Source organism: Thalassophryne amazonica, chromosome 2 (assembly GCF_902500255.1).
Source record: "Thalassophryne amazonica chromosome 2, fThaAma1.1, whole genome shotgun sequence".
Taxonomy (NCBI): Eukaryota; Metazoa; Chordata; class Actinopteri; order Batrachoidiformes; family Batrachoididae; genus Thalassophryne; species Thalassophryne amazonica.
In genome coordinates this window covers 140,318,132-140,331,950 of record NC_047104.1, presented here as the reverse complement: position 1 = coordinate 140,331,950, position 13,819 = coordinate 140,318,132, and positions in this window count along the sequence as shown.

Below are 13,819 nucleotides of genomic sequence, written 5' to 3'. Positions count from 1 at the left end.
GCCCCCCACAGGTAATAGTTAAATACTTTATCTTATGTTAGACTCTCAAATAGAGGTTGGTGGAATGGAGGAACTTAATCACAGCTTTGTCCACTAAATGCGAGTAACTGCTCTCAGAAAAAATTGACCTAAAAGAAAACACCGTCAATCCACAGTCTGACAAATCTTTGAACAATTTCCGCCTATCACTAGAATACATAGGACAGCACATTAAAACATGATGAACACTTTCCAACTGACCACACTGACACAACCCGTCTGGATGTTTTCCAATCACTTTTTAATATGCTGTCAACCCACAATGCCCCAGTCTCAATCTAATCAATTTGACTTGATCCTTAGGACAGGATGAGGAGAGGAGTCTCTTATTTTTAATCGAAGGCTGACACATAAAATAGTGCCTCCCTACCGACTCACTCTCCCACTGCTTTTGCCACTTCTGACCACTCAACTCTTTAAAAATACTAAAACAATCAACCTTTCCCAAAGGGATATTAACATCAACTTTATTCTTCAGAAGGGACTCTTTGGCCAATGAATCTGCAATCTCATTACCTATAATGCCAGAGTGCCCAGGAATCCAAGTGAAGGTTACACAACAGCCAGCTGACTCAACGCAATGGAGGCAAGACAGAATCTCTAGCACGAGGTCAGGACGAGCTCCTCCTGAGGCTCCGCCCATCAAAGCTTACAATGCAGCTGCAGAATCAGAATAAATACGACACTCAGAAGGTCTGTTACTTTGTACCCACTCTAACGCCCACCATATGGCTGACAGTTCCGTCGAACATACAGAAGAGCAATTAGTAACACGGGTACTCTGCCTTATCTGATTATTCATAACATAAACCCCAAAGCCTGCTCTACCAGAGCTTGGATCCCTAGACCCATCTGTAAAAATGTGACACATACTAACTGTATTCTGAGATATAAACCAATTTGTTAGATTGCTGGCTACAGTCTTATTCAGCCCCAGAAGGTCTAACTCAACATCAGGTACAGGCAAAACCCAAAAAGGAATAGGAGACCACACTGGCCCTATCACCTTATTTCCCTTGACAGCCCTTTTAGCGACCTGCCGGACATCAAAAAGGAAATTAGATTTATCCTTCTTTTTAGTAAATTCATAACTCTCTTCCAATAAACACTTCGCAGATGAGTTATGCGCAAGTCCTGACAGCCTGGCCCAGTACTGAAGACCCAACTTCTCTCTCCTAATACTCAAAGGGGTCTCTCCCATTTCGATTAACAGTGCTGCGATAGGAGTAGTTCTAAAGGCACCGCTACAGATTCTTAGGGCTTTTGCTTGGATCCTATCAAGCTTGAGAAGTCTGGATTTAACCACAGCACCAAAAACAAAACAACCATAATCTAGTGATGACCTTATCATTGCTCTATAAATCATGTGCAACGTTGACGTTTCTGCCCCCCAATCACTACCAGACAGACTACAAAGTACATTATTAATCTTTTCACATTTCACAACAATTTTTTCTATATGTGTACACCACGTTAGTTTTTCATCCATCCACATACCTAAAAATGTAAAAACTTTCACCCTCTCTAAAGGACAGCCTAAAGGACTAATAACTGATCCTTGCGGAGTACCATTAAAAATACTATTTCAGAAAATTCCCCTTCAACTCTTACTTGTATAGTTCTGTCACTTAAGAAATCTTTGATCCATATAAACATCCTACCACAAATGCCTGCATTATGTAATTTAATCAACAATCCCTCTCTCCACATACTATCATAATTGTTGTGTGGGCCGCTGAAGAGGAGGTACTGCTGGCCCACCACCACCAGATGGTGCCCTGCTTGGAGTGTGGGCTCCAAGCACGAGAGGGCATCGGAGCCGCTGGAAGTGACAGCTGTCACCTATCACCACCAGCTGTCACCCATCACCACCACTACAAAGGCCGGACTGCAACTCCACCTCCTCGCCGAGAAATCTTCTACCATACAGGTAATTCTCTGCTGAACATTAATTCGAGCATTAGTCTGATCTCTTTTGCAGCCATTTTCCTGGGACGGATACCCTGTCTGCTGAGTTGGCGTTTGGTGTGGACTGCGACGGCTTCGCCTCCCACCCCACCCAGATAAGTGGTTATCTCGGGAGCTGCACGAGTGTGTGATTCGGAGGTGGAGGTTCTTCCTCCTAACTGTATACAGACTGTGGGATTACTGAGTGTGCGAACTCACACTCATCAGTACTGTCTCTGTTCTCTGCCAGCAGTACCGGGTCTGACTGCTGAAGACAGTGGCCACCTGGGGCGCAGGGCTTGGCGGCTCCGGTGTTCTTCAGATCCATTGGTGGTGGAAGCTGTGTGGGATCCGGCTCTTCTCTCGCCAGACGTCTTCTATCGTCGAGCCTGCCCACATGTCACCTTGTGTATAATTGACATTCCACCATATTGTTATTGTCTGTACTTTGTTGTGCGATTCACAACATTAAATTGTTACTTTTTGGCTTATCCATTGTCCGTTCATTAACGCCCCCTGTTGTGGGTCTGTGTCACGACACTTTCACAACAGGATTTCTCGGCCAGCGTCATGGATCCCGAGGGGCGTCAACCATCGCATGAACAGCCAATGGAAGAGCGAGGTGCACAGGCGCCAGCAGGAGGCGTGTTAGGTGAGCTGCAGCACATCGTAACTGCTTTTACTGCTCGGTTGGACTTAGTTACCGAGCAGAGCATTATTCTCAATCGTAGGATGGAGGCTCTCACCGCCCAGGTGGAAGCGCATGCTCAGGGCGCTGCTGCAGCACCTCCTCCTGCTGACCGAATGCCAGAGACAGACATTCCACTGGTCGTTCAACGAACCCCCCCACCTTCCCCTGAAGCATACATAAGCCCTCCGGAGCCGTACGGAGGCTGTGTGGAGACGTGCGCGGACTTCTTGATGCAGTGCTCGCTTGTCTTTTCACAGCGTCCCGTCATGTACGCGTCAGACGCTAGCCGGGTGGCTTACGTTATAAAGTTGCTTCGAGGAGAGGCACGCGTCTGGGCTATGGCGCTCTGGGAGCAGAATTCACGGCTCCTAACAATTTACACTTGAGTTTGTGAGGGAGTTCCGACAGGTATTCGACCACCCTCATAGAGGCGAGACCGCTTCAAGCGTGCTGCTGTCGATACGACAGGGGTGTCGGAGCGCAGCGAAGTATGCAGTCGACTTCCGCATCGCGGCAGCGCGAGCCGGCTGGAATGCTGTTGCGCTCCGCGCCGCCTTTGTAAATGGACTGTCTCTGGTCCTTAAGGAGCACCTGGTGACGAAGGACGAGCCGCGGGATTTAGATGGGCTTATGGACCTGGTTATACGGTTAGACAACCGATTAACAGAACACCGACGGGAGCGAGACGAAGGGCGTGGTCAGGCACAAGCCGTCCCTCTTCCTCCCGGGTCCGAAAGGGAGCCTTCTTCCCCACGCTCCACAGCCAGGGCTCTCCACGTGACGACAGCTCCCCCTGCTGACGTTGCTATGGAAACGAGCAGGGCCAAAGAGCGATCAGATCAGAGACAAAGGAGGCTGATCCGTGGAGAGTGTTTTCTCTGCAGCTCAACCGAGCACACACAGAGAGAATGCCCCAAACGGTCAAAACAGCAGCACTCGTCCTTAGAGACTGGGCTAAGGGTGGGTCACAACACCCACGCAGGGAGACCCCGACAATCTGCACGTATCCCAGTCACGATCCTGAGTGGGGATCTAACCCTTCACGCCCCAGCACTGGTGGACACGGGGTCAGAGGGGAATCTGCTGGATAGCAGATGGGCAAAGGAGGTTGGGCTCCCTCTAGTGGCCTTACCGTCACCATTGTCAGTGCGGGCACTAGATGGCACCCTTCTTCCACTAATCACACACCAGACACAGCCAGTGACATTGGTGGTGTCTGGGAATCACAGGGAGGAGATTGTGTTTTATGTAACACCTTCTACCTCCCGTGTGATTCTGGGTTTTCCATGGGTATTAAAACACAATCCCCCGATTGATTGGCCGTCTGGGGTTGTGGTTCAGTGGAGCGAAACCTGCCACCAGGAGTGTTAAGGATCCTCGGTTCCACCCGGTGTGACAGCTAAGGAGGAGGTTTTAGTCCCCCCCAATCTGGCGGCGGTGCCAGCCGAGTACCATGACCTTGCTGACGTCTTCAGCAAGGATCTGGCACTCACGCTGCCCCCACACCGTCCGTACAATTGTGCCATTGATTTGATACCGGGCGCTGAGTAGCCGTCCAGCAGGCTGTACAACCTCTCACGTCCGGAACTCGAATCAATGGAGACCTACATCCGGGACTCGTTAGCTGCCGGGTTGATCCGGAACTCCACCTCCCCGATGGGTGCTGGTTTCTTTTTTGTGGGCAAGAAGGACGGCGGACTCCGTCCATGCATTGATTACAGAGGGCTGAATGAGATCACGGTTCGCAACTGATACCCGTTACCCCTGTTGGATTCAGTGTTCACGCCCCTGCATGGAGCCCAAATTTTCACGAAATTGGATCTTAGGAATGCTTATCACCTGGTTCAGATCCGGGAGGGAGACGAGTGGAAGACGGCATTTAACACCCAGTTAGGTCACTTTGAGTACCTGGTCATGCCGTTCGGCCTCACCAGTGCGCCCGCGACGTTCCAAGCATTGGTTAATGACGTCTTGCGGGACTTCCTGCATCGGTTTGTCTTCGTATATCTAGACGATATACTCATCTTTTCTCCGGATCCTGAGACCCATGTCAAGCATGTACGTCAGGTCCTACAGCGGTTGTTGGAGAACCGGCTGTTTGTGAAGGGCGAGAAGTGCGAGTTCCACTGCACTTCTTTGTCCTTCCTGGGGTTCATAATCTCCACCAACTCCGTCGCCCCTGATCCGGCCAATGTTGTGGCGGTGAGAGATTGGCCCCAACCAACAAACCGTAGGAAACTACAGCAGTTCCTCGGTTTTGCAAATTTCTACCGGAGGTTCATCAAGGGCTACAGTCAGGTAGTTAGCCCCCTGACAGCCCTGACCTCCACAAAAGTCCCTTTCACCTGGTCGGATCGGTGCGAAGCCGCGTTTAGGGAGTTGAAACGCTGGTTCTCGACTGCACCAGTTCTGGTGCAGCCCGATCCTACTCGCCAGTTCACAGTGGAAGTGGATGCCTCTGACTCAGGGATAGGAGCCGTGCTGTCCCAGAGTGGGGAGCCCGATAAGGCCCTCCACCCTTGTGCCTATTTTTCCCGCAGGTTGACCCCGGCTGAGAGGAATTATGACGTCGGCAATCGGGAACTCTTGGCGGTGAAGGAGGCTCTTGAGGAGTGGAGACACCTGTTGGAGGGAGCGACGGTGCTCTTCACGGTTTTCACGGACCATCGGAACCTGGAGTACATCCGGACCACCAAGCGGTTGAACCCCAGGCAAGCCCGCTGGTCACTGTTCTTCAGGCGCTTTGACTTCCAGATCACATACCGCCCCGGGACCAAGAACCAACGGTCGGATGCACTGTCCCGGGTGCATGAAGAGGAAGCCATGGCCGAGTTGTCAGACCCCCCAGAGACCATCCTCCCTGAGTCCACTGTCGTGGCCACTCTCACCTGGGACATGGAGAAGACCATCCGGGAGGCCCTGACATGGAACCCGGACCCAGGAACTGGACCGAAGAACAAAATGTACGTCCCACCAGAGGCCAGAGCTGCGGTTTTGGATTTCTGTCATGGTTCTAAGCTCTCCTGTCATCCCGGGGTGCACAGGACCATGGCAGTGGTCCAGCAGCGCTTCTGGTGGGCGTTTATGGAGGCCGACGTCCGGGACTACGTCCAGGCCTGCACCACCTGTGCCAGGGGCAAGGCGGACCACAAGAAAACCTCAGGACTCCTCCAGCCCCTACCGGTGCCTCATCGCCCCTGGTCCCACATCGGCCTGGACTTTGTCACGGGCCTCCCGCCATCCCAGGGCAACACCACCATCTTAACGATAGTGTACCGTTTCTCCAAGGCGGCCCACTTCGTGGCCCTCCCGAAGCTCCCTACAGCCCAGGAGACAGCAGACCCCCTGGTCCACCACGTGGTGCGTCTGCATGGGATACCAGCGGACATCGTCTCAGACCGTGGCCCTCAGTTCTCCTCTCAGGTCTGGAGGAGTTTCTGCAGGGAACTGGGGGCCACCGTGAGTCTCTCGTTCGGGTATCACCCTCAGACGAACGGACAGGCAGAGCGGGCCAACCAGATGCTGGAGCAGGCCCTCCGTTGCGTTACCTCCGCGCACCCGACGGCCTGGAGCACCCATCTGGCCTGGATCGAGTACACCCATAACAGCCAAGTGTCGTCTGCCACCGGCCTCTCCCCGTTTGAGGTGTGTTTGGGGTACCAGCCCCCATTGTTCCCGCTTGTGGAGGGAGAGGTCGGTGTGCCCTCGGTCCAGGCCCACCTCAGGAGGTGCCGCCGGGTGTGGCGGACCGCCCGTTCTGCCCTGTTGAAGGCCCGGACGAGGGCCAAGGCCCATGCAGACCGCCGGCGTTCCCCGGCCCCTGCATACCAGCCCGGGCAGGAGGTGTGGTTGTCAACGAAGGACATTCCGCTCCAAGTGGACTCCCAAAAACTGAAAGACAGGTATATCGGACTATTTCCCATCGCCAAGGTCTTCAGCCCGGCCGCAGTGAAGCTACGGCTGCCAGCTTCACTGCGGATCCATCCTGTTTTTCACGTGTCACTGATCAAGACTTACCACACCTCACCGCTCTGCACTCCTGGACCTGCACCGCCTCCTGCCCGGATCATCGACGGGGAGCCGGCATGGACCGTGCGTCGGCTTCTGGACGTCCGTCGCAAGGGTCGGGGCTTCCAGTATCTGGTGGACTGGGAGGGGTATGGCCCCGAGGAACGCTCCTGGGTGAAGAGGAGCTTCATCCTAGACCCGGCCCTCCTGGCAACTTCTACGCCCGGCACCCGGACAAACCTGGTCGGGCGCCAGGAGGCGCCCGTTGAGGGGGGGGTCCTGTTGTGTGGGCCGCTGAAGAGGAGGTACTGCTGGCCCACCACCACCAGATGGCGCCCTGCTTGGAGTGCGGGCTCCAAGCACGAGAGGGCATCGGAGCCGCTGGAAGTGACAGCTGTCACCTATCACCACCAGCTGTCACCCATCACCACCACTACAAAGGCCGGACTGCAACTCCACCTCCTCGCAGAGAAATCTTCTACCATACAGGTAATTCTCTGCTGAACATTAATTCGAGCATTAGTCTGATCTCTTTTGCAGCCGTTTTCCTGGGACGGATACCCTGTCTGCTGAGTTGGCGTTTGGTGTGGACTGCGACGGCTTCGCCTCCCACCCCACCTAGATAAGTGGTTATCTCGGGAGCTGCACGAGTGTGTGATTCGGAGGTGGAGGTTCTCCCTCCTAACTGTATACAGACTGTGGGATTACTGAGTGTGCGAACTCACACTCATCAGTACTGTCTCTGTTCTCTGCCAGCAGTACCGGGTCTGACTGCTGAAGACAGTGGCCACCTGGGTAGCAGGGCTTGGCGGCTCCGGTGTTCTTCAGATCCGTTGGTGGTGGAAGCTGTGTGGGATCCGGCTCTTCTCTCGCCAGACGTCTTCTATCGTCGAGCCTGCCCACACGTCACCTTGTGTATAATTGACATTCCACCATATTGTTATTGTCTGTACTTCGTTGTGCGATTCACAACATTAAATTGTTACTTTTTGGCTTATCCATTATCCGTTGTGGGTCCGTGTCACGACACTTTCACAACAATAATCAACAAAGAAACCACCAACTTCTAAATAATAAACAAGTCTGTTTGTGACCATTCTCTCCATCACCTTACACAACACCGCAGTAAGTGCTATGGGTCTGTATGACAATGGAGAGGAAGGGTCCTTTCCTGGCTTTAAAATTGGGAGCACAATAGCTTGTTTCCAAGCTTTTGGCAAAGTTCCAGCATCCCAGATATAATTAAAGAGGGCTAGAATCTCCATTAAGACTTCATCGTCAAGGTGTTGCAACAGTTTGTAACTAATCCTATCTTGTCCTGGTGACGTGTCTGCACCAGCTTGTACTGCCTCTTTTAGTTCTTCAAGGGAAAAATACAAATTAAAAGCATAGTCATTTGTATCTACACTACCTTTCAATTTCCAACCTTCTACACACAAAAACTCTTCTCTCAATCTCAAGCTTTCTTCACTTAATAATTCTGAATTATGAACATCTTGGAATGCTTTAACACACATTCCAGCCTTATCCTTACTACAAATAGCTTCTCTACATCCATCTTTTAAAACTGGAATTGAAGAATTGTTTACCTTACCTGACATCTTATGGATTCTAGCCCAAACCTGCTTCACTGGGGTTTTAGAGTTTATTGTATTACAAAATGCCCTCCAGCATTTCTTTTTTTCAACTTTTATTGTCTTCCGAGCCAGAGCCCTACACCTCTTAAACTCAACAACATTTTCCAGAGTAGGATTCTTCCTTAAATTCTTAAATGCCTGCTTCCTATTTCTAACCACCTCGTCACAAGCTTTGTTCCACCAAGGCACAATAACTCGATTACGAGGACTTCTCCTACAAGGAATAGCCTCAGATGCAACCCTCACAATCATTGTTGTTAAAGACTCGCACATTTCCTCTATTGACCCGTTACTATTAACAAAATCCAACCCTTTAACTGTATCTTCTCTAAACTTTCCCCAGTCAGCTCGAGAAAAATCAAACCGAGCCACGCTATCAAACGGGTTCACTACTAAAGACTTATCAAATGTACTTAAAACCGGAAAGTGATCACTACCAACTGTATCTTCTTCTAACACCTTCCACTCTGCTATCCTAGCTAAAGCTGGAGTAGCAAAGGTTAAATCTAAGCAAGAAGTCTTACCTGTATTTATATCAATACGTGTAGGGCTGTTGTCATTCAACACTACCAGGTTTCCATGATCTAAAAATTCCTCTATTACTGTACTGTTAAAATCCCTGTCCTGACTTCCCCACAGAGGGTCACGAGCATTGAAATCACCAACCCAAAGGGCAGGAGCACCCATTTTACTTAACACCTCCTCAAGCTCGGCGAGTACAAGGGGTTTACATGGGTTATAACAATTAACTACATAAATTTTACCCTCAATAGTCCACACCTCAACAATCACACATTCAAGCGACACTTCATATTCACACCATTTGTATTGTAACCCCGTTTTAATAAATGTAGCACTCATATCCCGGAATAGAGAAGTCAAGACACGGTTTCAGCCATGTTTCCTGCACACACAAGAGGTCTGGTTTAGCACTAAGATCTTTAATGAACTTTTTAAACTCTTGACCATTTGCAGTCAGACTTCTAGCATTCCACTGCAGGATACAGACCATAAAAATAAAACTAAACATCATCTATATTGCCTTCAAAATCACATTCCCCTATGTCAAACCCTTCTTTCTCGTCCTCCTCATCCTCCTCCCCTAAGAGTGGTTGACTCAAAGGCTCCTGTCTTATCCTCATAAAGGCATGTAGATCCTGGGGAGCATAATCCTTAATCCCCAAGAATTTTGCTGCACCTTCCGATACAAACTTTATGTCAGACCTTGATTGCTTGCCACGGGTACCATAAAGAACATCAACAATAAAAGGGACAAAAGCCTCTGTGTTAACAACAATCATCTCTTGACTAGGACTGTTAGATGGTGAACTACTGCCCTCTATCGGCACCTTCAGGGAATGTTTCATATTGCTTGGGACAGGAGAATCTTTTTCCACTTTTTTAAAGGCCTCAGCGTAAGATATTTGTTGCTGTTGCTTTATTTCTTGCACTTGTTTGGCTTTTACAAACTGAGTACACTCCCTTGAAGATGCCACATGACTGCCTCCACAATTGCAACACCTAGGAGCCGACACTGAACAGGAAACAATGTCGTGGTCACCTCCACATTTTGCACATCGCCTGCCCCCATTACAGGAGCCAGCCATATGGCCATGACGCTGACGTTTAAAGCATTGCAAAGGGGGTCTTTGGTAACTCTTCACTTGGAAAGACAAACAGCCCACAAACATTCTTTCTGGCAAATTTTTCCCAACAAATGTAATCAAAACTGGGGCATTGGGGTTTCCACCTTCACGGGCTTTAAACCGCTTTATGTCCCGCACAATACCTCCCTTAATGGTTTCTTTGATTTCACTCTCAGACATTTAAGCACACACGTCATAAATAACACCTCTTACAAGTTCGGTATTTTCTACAGCTAAAGCTTCTACTTTCTTACCCGCAATTTTCACGACTTTCTTCACTCTATTCACTTGGTCCCTGTTTTTACAGAACACTAAAAGCACTCCGCTCGGTAAAACACGGGCATCAACGCCCTCACCGACACTCCTAAGCGACTCCACCACCTTTAGTGGGTTAACAGCTCTAAACCCACCGCTGGTTTGATCTCTAAGCTTATAAATCACTTTATATTCCTCACTGGGCTTTGCCATCTTAGTAGACCTAGCACCTTCTTTGTCAAGCGATACATCAGCCCTATCACGCTTTCCAGCTAGTTTAATTGACTTCTCCCTCTCAAACACTTGACTCTCCCTCCCTCTACCTCCCGAGGAAGAAGCCATACAAACAACTCACACAAACAATCAACTACAATTGACTACAATTGAAACAGATATTGCACAACACACAACCAACAGAGAAGAATAGAACAGAATACTGCTACCGGGCCTATACAGGCTGTCGGCCAATACTCCAACACCTTCCCACTCTATACCTACCAGCAACCAAGTCAATTACTCGTAATCCAAGCCAGAAATCAGTCTGTCCATAACCTGAAACACAACGAACAATATTAAGTAAACCCTCTTGGATTTCCTCCTCAGCCACCGCCGGAACAAGTTACAATTGTTTGTGTGCTCCTTCCAGGAGCACTTTTTCCGCGTGAAAAACCTCCGTGAAAACGAACACAAACAAGTCCCAAGAAGCGTCCAGGCCAAACACTGAGCCTGCCTCGTCAGTCCCCCCACTGGCTGAAGCGTTCCGCTTCTTGCTTTTTGTTCCGGGTGTTTTACAATGGACCTGCTTGTTGATTTGGCAGAGGTTTTACACCGCATCCCCTTCCTGACACAACTTGACATTACATGGAGAATGGGCATAAGTGGTGTTGAACCAGGAACCTTTTGTTTGGAAAGCAAGTGTTCAAACCACTTAGCCGCCATGCTGCCCTCTGAAATAGCTTTAACTGCATTTCAAGTAAATTAGACCCTGTGTAGAATTTTTTTCTCTTTTTTTATTTGTCCTGGGCGCCAGCACAGTGACATCACTGCACGCCTTTTCAGAGGAGAGGTCGATTTGTCACTTAAAATCTATCAAATTCATCTGTGATAGCAGGTTGGACAGACGCTTGTTTCTGGCTGAGGATGAATCCTTTTTATTCCCCTACATAGTAAGCTTCAATGGACCTGCATGTTGATTTGGCAGAGGTTTTACACCGCATGCCCTTCCTGAAACAACTTCGCATTACATGGAGAATGGGCACAAGTGGTGTTGAACCAGGAACCTTCTGTTTGGAAAGCAAGTGCATGCTCAAACCACTTAGCCACCATGCTGCCCTCTGAAATAGCTTTAACTGCATTTCAAGTAAATTAGGCCCTGTGTAAAAAAATTTTTTTTCTGTTTTTTTTATTTGTCCTGGGCACCAGCATCTCCTTTTCAGCACGGACTGCATTTTTCTTTCTGTGCCAGCTGTGTTTTTGTGTTGAAAGTCCCTGAACTTTTCAGAAAGATGCTGTGACATCACTGCACACCTTTTCAGAGGAGAGGTCAATTCGTCAATCAAAATCTGTCAAAGTCATCTGTGATAGCAGATTGGACAGATGCTTCTTTCTGGCTGAGGGTGAGTCCTTTTTGTTACTGCATAATAAGCTTCCTCAGCTGTTTACTGTTGTCTTGCAAACAAATTCCAGGAGGAGCATCAACCCTGCAGCCCCACAAAAAAGCAGAAACTGCGGGGTTGAAGTGGTTTCGGGGTACTCTGCTTTTCTGCCAGAAAATAAAAAAAAGCTATATGAACACGGACACGGGCCCTTAGAGATGATGCCCTTCACCCTGCTATACTGCTTATTGCAATGTTGTATTATATATTGGTGTTAGTAAATCTTCCACCCATTTGCTAAACTCACTTAATCCAGTTAAGGGGTGGAGGCTGGGTACACCTCTGGACAGGCTGCCAGTCTATCGTAGGGCTCACACATATAAACAGACAAATCCATTCACACATTCACACACCTATTGTCAATTCAGAGTCACCAGTTCACCTAACCTTTCTGGAGACTGTTACCTCTTCAATTCCAAAGTCATCCTACAAACCACCATCTGATGCTGTGCAGTTACCTTCTCCCATGCCACCTCCTTCTCCAGTTTCTTTCAGGTTGCATCTCCTGCATAGGATGTAGTGGAATCCACTTGTGTGGACCACTTTTATCCTTTAATACAATCATCCCACAAACATTGGTGAATAAATTGGCAGTACTCAGAATAACTCCATCTCTGTACAAGCAAGTTCTATACTTTTTAACAAACAGAATACATACACCATTATCTTCAACACTGGTTATCATCAATATCTGCAACATTGTTTACTTTATGTTTGCGTTCTATGTATAGGTATTTATTCTATTTGTTATTAATGACCATTAAGTAGTAATTTTGTTCTTTTGTGTTTTACATAGCTGGAATGACATTAACCCTCAAGCGGTTACTTATGACTCCATTGACTTTATATCGGAATACATCTATATAAATGATTGTTTTAGGGTTCATCATATTTATTTCACTCTCTATTTGTCGTCCATCATCCTTTTGTTAGCACAGGTAGTACATAGAATGGACCGGAAAAAGAATAAAGTTTAACAATATTTATTCTTTACATAAACAAGGAAGCCCATGGTAAGCTACACTTCATCTTGATCTGACCAATCCAAAACCATGCATTGAAAACGTGGATTCACAGCAAAACACTACAAACGTAGGTAAACCCGCAGTAACATGCATTAAGATTCACTTTAACCCAAAAACAATGCAGGCAAATGAGGTCGCAAATGGTCAGAACCTGAATAGTGTAGCAAACAAATGGGGAAGTGACAAAACAAATACAACCAAGAAAAATAAAATAAAATTAAGAAACTGAGTTAGTCCGTTCATACAAACACTATGTCACGGTGAAACAGATGTCCTACTCTGAACGGACTAACTCGAACCAAAACACCAAACTTAAAAACACAAAAAGACAGCAGGCAGCGGAACTGAGTTGTTCTTCCACACTCAGTCACGCATACACACAGTCCCTCCAGTCTTCCTCAACAGTAAAAGACCCAAATTGTCCGAACTCAGCCAGTTACTCTATTCTAAGAGTTAATACTTTTTGCTTGTGCTTAAGGTCAGCTGAAGACAGTGTTGGACGTGACTAGATAAGTACTCACCTTCCAATCCTTCAGTGTTGTTTTTGAGAAGAGGTGGAGGTGGTGTTTCCACCCTGTGTGTTGCTGGGTGCAGCCGCACCCACACCTGACTGTTTCTGTTCCTTGCCAGCAGTACCGGATCCGACGAGCGGAGGCAGTGGCCACCTGGGGTTCGGGACTTGGCGGCTCCAGTATCCCCGGGGTTCGGTGGCAGAGGAAATCGGGTGGTTCCGGTTCGACTCGGACAGACGTCTCCTATCGTCGAGCCTGCCCACACGACGCCTTTGGAATTCGGTTACTGCTGTATTTGTAATCTGTTGTGTTTGTTGTGTGAGTTCACAACAGTAAAACTTTGTGATTTGACTTTCTCCATTGTCCGTTCATTTGCGCCCCCTGTTGTGGGTCCGTGTTCCTAC